At 46.1% G+C, this 8,887-nt stretch overlaps 1 non-coding gene across 1 annotated transcript; it reads right to left on the bottom strand.

Annotated features, from left to right (window-relative positions):
- Positions 1 to 7,572: 7,572 nt before the first annotated feature.
- trnat-cgu (transfer RNA threonine (anticodon CGU)) lies at positions 7,573 to 7,644 on the bottom strand. Its single transcript has one exon. It is a non-coding gene; the product is annotated as a tRNA-Thr (tRNA).
- Between the last annotated feature and the right edge of the window lie 1,243 nt (positions 7,645 to 8,887).

Here is an 8,887-nt window from a genome sequence, read left to right as displayed (position 1 = left end):
CAAGACAGGTGACGGGGTAAAAGAGGAGGTGGCATTGCACTGTTGATCAAGGAGTCAATTACTGCAGTAAGGAAGGATGATATGTTAGAAATTCCTCAAATGAGGCCATATGGGTAGAACTTAAAAACAAAAAGGGGACAATCACTTGGCTGGGAGTGTACTACATGCCTCTAAACAGACAGGAAGAGATAGAGGAGAAAATATGTCGGCAAATCTCAGAGAGGTGTAAGAATCTTCTTCTTCTTTGGCCTCCTTGTCTCGAGAGACAATGGGTAAGCACCTGGAGGTGGTCAGTGGTTTGTGAAGCAGCACCTGGAGTGGCTATGAAGGCCAATTCCAGAGTGATAGACTCCTCCACAGGTGCTGCAGATAAAATTGGTTGTCAGGGCTGTTACACAGTTGGCTCTCCCCTTGCGCTTCTGTCTTTTTTCCTGCCAACTGCGAAGTCTCTTCGACTCGCCACATTTTAGCCCCACCTTTATGGCTGCCCGCCAGCTCTGGCGATCACTGGCAACTGACTCCCACGACTTGTGATCAATGTCGCAGGACTTCATATCGCGTTTGCTGACATCTTTTAAGCGGAGACATGGACGGCTGGTGGGTCTGATACCAGTGATGAGCTCGCTGTGCAATGTGTCCTTGGGGATTCTGCCATCTTCCATGTGGCTCACATGGCCAAGCCATCTCAAGTGCCACTGGCTCACTAGGTTGTATATGCTGGGGATGTGTTGGAGATACGGTCCTGCCACCTGATGCCAAGGATTCTACGGAGGCTGCGAAGATGGAATGAATTGAGACGTCGCTCTTGGCTGTCATACGTTGTCCAGGCCTCGCAGCCGTAGAGCAAGGTACTGAGGACACAGGCTTGATACATTCGGACTTTTGTGTTCCGTGTCAGTGAGCCATTTTCCCACACTCTCTTGGCCAGTCTGGACATAGCAGTGGAAGCCTTTCCCATGCACTTGTTGATTTCTGCATCGAGAGACAGGTTACTGGTGATAGTTGAGCCTAGGTAGGTGAACTCTTGAACCACTTCCAGAGCGTGGTCGCCGATATTGATGGATGGAGCATTTCTGACGTCCTGTCCCATGATGTTCTTTTTCGTGAGGCTGATGGTTGGGCCATATTCGTTGCAGGCAGCCGCAAACCTGTCGATGAGACGCTGCAGCCACTCTTCAGTGTGAGATATTAATGCAGCATCGTCAGCAAAGAGGAGTTCCCTGATGAGGACTTTCCGTACTTTGGTCTTCGCTCTTCGACGGGCAACCTGCCACCTGATCTTGTGTGGAGGAAAATTCCTTCTTCTGAAGGCTTGAACGCATGTGAGAGCAGCAGGGAGAAGAAGATCCCAAACAATGTAGGTGCGAGAACACAGCCCTGTTTCATGCCACTCAGGATAGGAAAGGGGTCTGATGAGGTGCCGTTTTGCTAAATTGTGCCTTTCATATTGTCATGGAATGAGGTGATGATACTTAGTAGCTTTGGTGAACATCCAATCTTTTCTAGTAGTCTGAAGAGATCACGTCTGCTGACGAGGTCAAAGGCTTTGGTGAGATCTATGAAAGCAACATTGAGGGGCATCTGTTGTTCACGGCATTTCTCCTGTAGCTGGTAAAGGGAGAACAGCATGTCAATGTTGGATCTCTCTGCTCGAAAGCTACACTGTGCCTCAGGGTAGACACGCTCAGCCAGCTTCTGGAGCCCGTTTAAAGCGACTCGAGTGAAGACTTTCCCCACTATCCTGAACAGGGAGATTCCACGGTAATTGTTGCAGTCACCACGGTCACCCTTGTTCTTATAGAGGGTGATGATATTGCCATTGCGCATGTCCTGTGGTACTGCTCCCTCGTCCCAGCACAGGCAAAGCAGTTCGTAGAGTGCTGGAAGTATAGCAGGCTTGGTACTCTTGATTATTTCAGGGTAATGCTGTGCTTCCCAGGTGCTTTTCTGCTGGCTAGAGAATGAATGGCATCACTGAGTTCCGATTTTGTTGGCTGTACGTCCAGCTCATCCATGACTGGCAGAGACTGGGCTGCATTGAGGGCGGTCTCAGTGACAACATTTTCCCTGGAGTACAGTTCTAGGTAGTGCTCCACCCAGCAGTCCATTTACTTCCGTTGGTCAGTGATTGTGTCCCCTGATTTAGATTTGAGGGGGGCGATCTTCTTGATGTTTGGCCCAAAAGCTCTCTTCATGCCATCATACATTCCTCGGATGTTTCCGGTGTCAGAGGCCAGCTGAATATGACTGTATAGGTGTTGCCAGTAGTCATTTGCACAGTGCCTGGCTGTTCTTTGTGCAGCGCTTCTGGCTGCTTTAAGAGCTACGGATGTTAACTCACTGGGGGCTTTCTTGTAGTTCAACAGTGCAATTCGCTTAGCGGCTATGACAGGTTCCAGCTCTTCAAAGTTTGATTGAAACCAGTCTGCATTCTGCTTCACACGTTTGCCATAGGTGATCATAGCTGAGTCATAGATGGCATCTCTGATGTGGGCCCACTTGGTCTCTGCATCCCCTGTCGGAGTGTTTTGATGGACTTTGTCAAGTGAATTTGGAAACTTACGTAACAGCTGTGGATAAGAAATTCTGCTAGTGTTGATGCGCGGGCGGCCGTTCCGCTGGGAGTGATGCAGCTTCTTTGGTTTGAGTCTAACCTTGCTGCATACCACACACTGCACACCACACACATCCTTGTCCACTCAACACAGTATTGGACTGGCAGTAAAATAAGCTTGTATGCAGCTTGCTGTGAAATGGCATGAGACTGCCATCTCTTGGTGTGAAATAGAACTGCAAAAGGGAAATTGATTGATAATAAAAAGCTCGGTGGGAATGTAAGCTGTGAGGGGGATACAAAGGGCCGGATTTTATTTGGTTCACTCCCCCCGAGATTCAGGCCCTGCTCCAATTCTGGTCTTTTGAGCATCGCTGATTTTTATCGCTCCACCGCTGGCAGCTGTGCCATCAGCTGTCCAGGCCCGAAGCCTGAGATTTCCCTCCCTGAACTCTCCGCCTCTCGACCTCTCTTCCCTCCTTTAAAACACTCATGGAAGCCTACTTCTGTGACCATGCTTTTGGCCATCTGCTCTAATACGGTCTTGTGTGGCTTGGGGTCCAATTTTGCTTTCCGACACTCCTGTGAAGTGCCATGGGACGCTGTATTGCGTGAAAGGTACTCTATAAATTTACACACAAGTTGTTGTTGTTTTTGGTCTGGAATGTATTGCCTGAGAGAATGGTGGAAGGAGACTCAATCGTAAGGTTGAAAAGGGAATTTCGATAAATAGTTGAAAGGAAATGAAAGAGCTGCCACAGGCACGATGGGCCGCCCTGGTTGTAGATGTCGTCGTCATCCTTCCTTCATAGTGAGATGATGGACGTGCAGCAAATCCATTGGTGATGGGATAGTTTCCCATGGTGCACTTTGTCCGATAGCTGAAGAGGTCAATATGAGAGAGGCAGGTTCTTCCACAAGTGACACATATGAGGTGGGATTATCAGGTGTCGCTGTTTTCCATGTTGGCACCTGCTGTCAAGCTGCTATAGCCACTGATTGTCATGGTGACGCACACACCAGTCCAGGGGTAATATCACCATTTCCCTCTGTTGTTGGCCAGTGTTTCCCATGTGTGAAAATCGATGTTTCGGGCCTTCATGTCCTGCTTGCAGGCATCCTTGAAGTGGGGCTTTGGGCATCCAACTGGTCTTCTGTCTCCGGCGACCTCCCCATACAGAATACCCTTGGGAATGTGTCATCTTCCATCCTGCGAACGTGCCTGAGCCAGCAAAGTCACCTCTGCTTGACGAGTGTGAGCATACTCGGGAAATTTGCTTTTGAAAGCATTGTTACATTTGTGATTTTGTCCAGTGTTTATTTGCGCAGTGTCTCACTGTCTTTTGCACAATTGCCTTGGCTAATTTCAAGTCATATAATGTTCTGGCTGCTGGTTTCATGTTGTGCATCAGGTCGGTTCTGCTTTTTGCTTCAATAACAGATGTCATCTCTGCTGAGTAGGTGGGGAAGAGACAGTTGCCCACCTCCTTCTGGAATGTGTCTTTGCAAAGCAGGTGTGGAAAGAGATGCAGTAGTTTTTGTCGAGGTTCATCCCAAGCAGCTCTGTAACACAGGAGTCTGTGCTCTACGGGCTGTTCCCAGGGATGCACACCGAGATAAACATCAACTGCTGCTGGAGGACCATCAATTTGGTGATAGACACTCTTTGGTCTGCCCTAAACATGCTGGTCTTCCAGCGCAAAAAGTTGTCCACGACCGAGTTTTGCAGACTGGCACATTCCAAGCTCCAGGACTACGTGCTGAGGGACACACTAAAGCTTGGGGTAGCCACTGCAAAGGCTCAATGGGGAAAGACCACTGTGTCAGGTCCCCCCGCCATAGTGAACTGGGCAGCTGGACTCATTGGAAACCCCTCGTGCTGTATCCACCAGATATGGGTTTGCTGTAAAATGTCCATGTCAGGTAAAATGGAGTGGAAGGGTTGTGAGGGAACTCACTCCTGTATTGAAGAAAACTGATTTCCTTTGCACTTTTTGGAATGTCAACTTGGTGCTGTTTTGAACTGTTGTATAATGCATTTTCTACAGATTTATATGAATAAAGCATATTTTAGGAATAAAAACCTGGGGATTCATATGCATAGTTCTTTGAAGGTGGCAGGACACATTGAGAAAGTAGTTAGCAAAGCATATGGGATCTTGGGCTTCATAAATAGAGGTACTGAGTACAAAAGTAGGGAAGTTATGCTGAACCTGTATAAATTTCTAGTTGGGCCACAACCAGAGAATTGCATCCAGTTCTAGTCAACACACTTTTGGAGGGATGTGAGTGTCCTTGAGAGGGTGGAGGAGATTTAACAGAATGGTTCCAGACATGAGGGATGTTAGCTGTAAGGTTAGGTTGGAGAAGCTGGGGTTGTTCTCCTTGCAGCAAAGGAGATTGAGGGGAGATTTGATAGACATGTACAAGATTATAATAAATATGACAGGTTTAGATAACTTACAGGGCGATGGGGATAGAGCGGGGGAATGGGACTGAATGGATTGATTTACATGGGCTTGATGGGCAAAATGACTTCCTGTACTGTAGTGACTCCAGGACTCAATGACTCTCTCTCCTTCTCTCTCTCTCTCTCTCTCTGTCTATCGCTTTACCTCTCTCTGCCTCTCTCTCTCTATCTGTCTTTAGCTGGTCCTCTAACTTTCTATCGCACTCTCTCTCTCTCTCTCTTTTTTCACACTCTCTCTCTCCATTACACACATATTTGTCAATCACATGTCAAAGAAGGAAGAGTAATGAAGGAATGTCTGCGCCCTTGAAAATGTTTCCAGCAGAATAGTTAAATGTTTAAAGTTTCTGTTGGGAGTTTGACCTGAGATGGTGAGACACAAGGATGTGAGGTTATTAAAGTCTTCACCAAATGTAATAGGGAATAATTTTCTTCACTGGTGAACCCAAAGGAACAAATATGGCGCAAGAATGAGAAAAGTCAGAGGATTGAGAAACATCCAATGGTTCTTCACATCTACAAGTCAGCAGACCCACAGAAAAACAGTAGGTTGAGAGTTCAGATCCAGTGATAGACTTGACAAATGTCGAGCTCGTGCTTTATTCTTTTCAACCCAACATCTGTCCACTTGGCTATTGCACCTCGTCTCGATGTATCTGATAATACTGATACTATTTGTATTCCACAGTTGCTTTGAAATCACAGGCAATATAAATGGATTGGGAATGTCAATGGTCAGGAACCATTAATGGATTGGGAAAGTCAATGGACTGGAAAATATCAGTGGATTGGGAAATTCTATAGACTGAGTTATATCAATGGATTGGGACAGTTCAGTACATTGTGAAACATCAATGGATTAGGAAACAGGAATTAAAGGGCCAGATGGAGTTCAACCTGGAAAAGTGTGAAGTGATTCATTTTGGAAGGTCGAATTTGAATGCAGAATACAGGCTTAAAGACAGGATGCTTGGTGGTGTGGAGGAACAGAGGGATCTTGGGGTCCATGTCCATGTCCATAGATCGCTCAAAGTTGCCACCCAAGTTGATAGGGTTGTTAAGAAGGCATATGGTGTGTTGGCTTTCATTAACAGGGGGATTGAGTTTAACAGCCGCGAGGTTATGCTGCAGCTCTATCAAGCCCTGGTTAGACCACACTTGGAATATTGTGTTCAGTTCTGGTCGCCTCATTATAGGAAGGATGTGGAAGCTTCAGAGAGGGTGCAGAGGAGATTTATCAGGATGCTGCCTGGACTGGAGGGTATGTTTTACGAAGAAGGGTTGAGGGTGCTAGGGCTTTTCTCATTGGAACGAAGAAGGATGAGAGGTGACTTGATAGAGGGGTACAAGATGATGAGAGGCATAGATAGAGTGGATAGCCAGAGACATTTTCGCAGGGCAGAAAGGGCTATCACCAGGGGGAATAATTTTAAGGTGATGGAGGAAGGTTTCGGGGAGATGTCAGAGGTAGGCTCTTTACACAGAGAGTGGTGGGTGCGTGGAATGCACTGCCGGCGGTGGTAGTAGAAGCAGATACATTAGGGACATTTAAGCGACTCTTGGATAGGTACATGGATGATAGTAGAATGAAGGGTATGTAGGTAGTTTGATCTTAGAGTAGGTTAAAGGTTCGGCACAACATCATGGGCCGATGGGCCTGTACTGTGCTGTACTGTTCTATGTTCTATGTTCCAGATGAAAGGATTGCATTAATTAATGGACTAGAATGTGGAGAGGCAGGAGAAAATGATGCCATTTTAGGGGGCCGGGGGTTAGTAGAAACAGACCAGGGCTATTTTACTCTCTATCTCATTCCTTTCTTCTATCTGGCTCATTATCACATCCTCTCTCTCTCAGAGCGGTGGGAATCACTGGAACCCACACTTGTTGCTCAGGTTGTTTGGTTCCGGGAAATTACAAGGTCCACATCAGATTGACAGGAAAGATAAATGTGATTCAGAGCCAATCATATTCCTTTTGGTGATGTGTGCTCAGCCTTGTTATATCAGCAAAGGCAGCAGGTAATGCAAATCCTGAAGAGTTTTGATAGAGTGAAGAAGGAGAATGTGTTGCCAGTGACAGAAGGGTCAGTAATCAGAGGAAACACATTTAAAGTAATTGACAAAAGAATTAGAGTTGTGATGAGGAGATTGTTTTTTCAGCAGTGTGTTGCTCTGGTCTGGAATGCAATCCTGAAAGGTCAGTGGAAGCAGATTCAATGTTAACTCTGAATGGAATTGGATACATACCTGACATGGAAAATATAACAGGACAATGGGGGAAAGGACAGGAGTGTGGGATGTGGGATTAATAGAATAGCTCTGTTAAATATCAAGCAAATGCACAGTAATAAGGTTCAGTGCTTGGACCTCAGTTATTTTCACTCTATCAATGGCAGAGAAGGCTCGAGGGACCATGTGGTTGCTCCTCATGTTCTTCCCAGTGTCCAGGATAAAGTGTGACATCACACTGATTTCCAGATGGCCAAAACAAATGCAACAGACATCTTTTCTGGAAACATCACATTTAAAGTGAGAAACTAATCATAAGGCACGGACGGGGATTAAACCCGTGATCTTCAGTTTACGAGACTGACGCCTTACCACTTGGCCACCATGCCTTTTGTTAATGGGCACCTGAGGCTCCAGAGGAGGATTTGTGATTCTTTTTCAATTTGGTTGAAACAGCATCGAGAAACATGCACAGAAATAAAGAGGGATTGTGGAATGGGAAACAGATCAGCCTCATTTACATCATCAGCATCATGAAATCTTCATTCAGACGTTCCATTCTCATCCTCAGCTTTTCTCACATCTGTACAATAATATAAGAGTGGACATTGGGTTGTTACTGGGCAGATTATATAAATAGACTATGTGCATCATCACAGGAAGTGATGTAATATAATCTGTACAGCACCTCATGGAGAGTTGTAGATTAAACTTTCAATGCAAGATGTGTAGAGTAAACTCAGGTTATTTTAACCGTCAGATTCTTATAAATTGTGTACTAAGCCTTGACAGATATCAGAATATTATATGGGGGCCACAGTAAACCAAAGCAATGATGGAGAAATCTTTGCCTGTACCTTTGAAAAGGTCACTGGACTGAACCAAGCCGAGGAGTGGCCGAGGTGGTTCCAGAGGTTTGCAAGGTATCGTACTGCATCGGGTCTCGTGCAGAAGCCAGACATGGAGCAGGTCAGTACACTATTGTCTGCCATGGAGGGAGTGTGTAGGCTACGTGTGAAGAAGTTATTAAGGCACTCAAGACCTATTTTAATTGAGGAAAAAAATGTCATCGTGGAGCCAAAGTTAAAACGCTGCATTTGCTGACAATGCAACCACCAGGTGACGCTTACTAGCACATGCGCAAATGCAGCCTCTTCCACTGAAACGTCACTGTCTGTGACTATCAGGCAGCTGCCAGGATTAAAGATGGAGCTACTCAATTTATCACAGAAAACAACTTAGACCCAAAAATCCCCTCAAAGGTTGCCATCGCCGCCTCCGTCCCACCCCCAATAGTCCCCCGCTACCTCTTGCGCATTCGCCAGTTATAAAGTACCAAGTCATCTTAATTCACCTAAAGTGAATTACTTTCGGAGCAGTGACTGTCATTTCATAAGCAAATACGGCACATATCTACACAATGGACATGTTTTGGTTGATACTCGGAGAACGTTGCGCTGTTTGAAGTCTCATCAGAAGGACAGCACCTCTGACAGTGCTGCACACCCTCTGTAATTCAGTGAGGTTTCATAGAGTCAGAGAGTTATACAGCACAGAAACAGGCCCTTCGGCCATCGTGTCCGTGCCGGCCAACAAGTACCTGTCTATTCTAATCCCATTTTCCAGCACGTG

Source organism: Heterodontus francisci, unplaced genomic scaffold (genome assembly GCF_036365525.1).
Source record: "Heterodontus francisci isolate sHetFra1 unplaced genomic scaffold, sHetFra1.hap1 HAP1_SCAFFOLD_51_2, whole genome shotgun sequence".
Classification (NCBI taxonomy): Eukaryota; Metazoa; Chordata; class Chondrichthyes; order Heterodontiformes; family Heterodontidae; genus Heterodontus; species Heterodontus francisci.
Note: the sequence above shows the minus strand (reverse complement) of the source record. Positions and strands in the feature narration are given on the sequence as shown.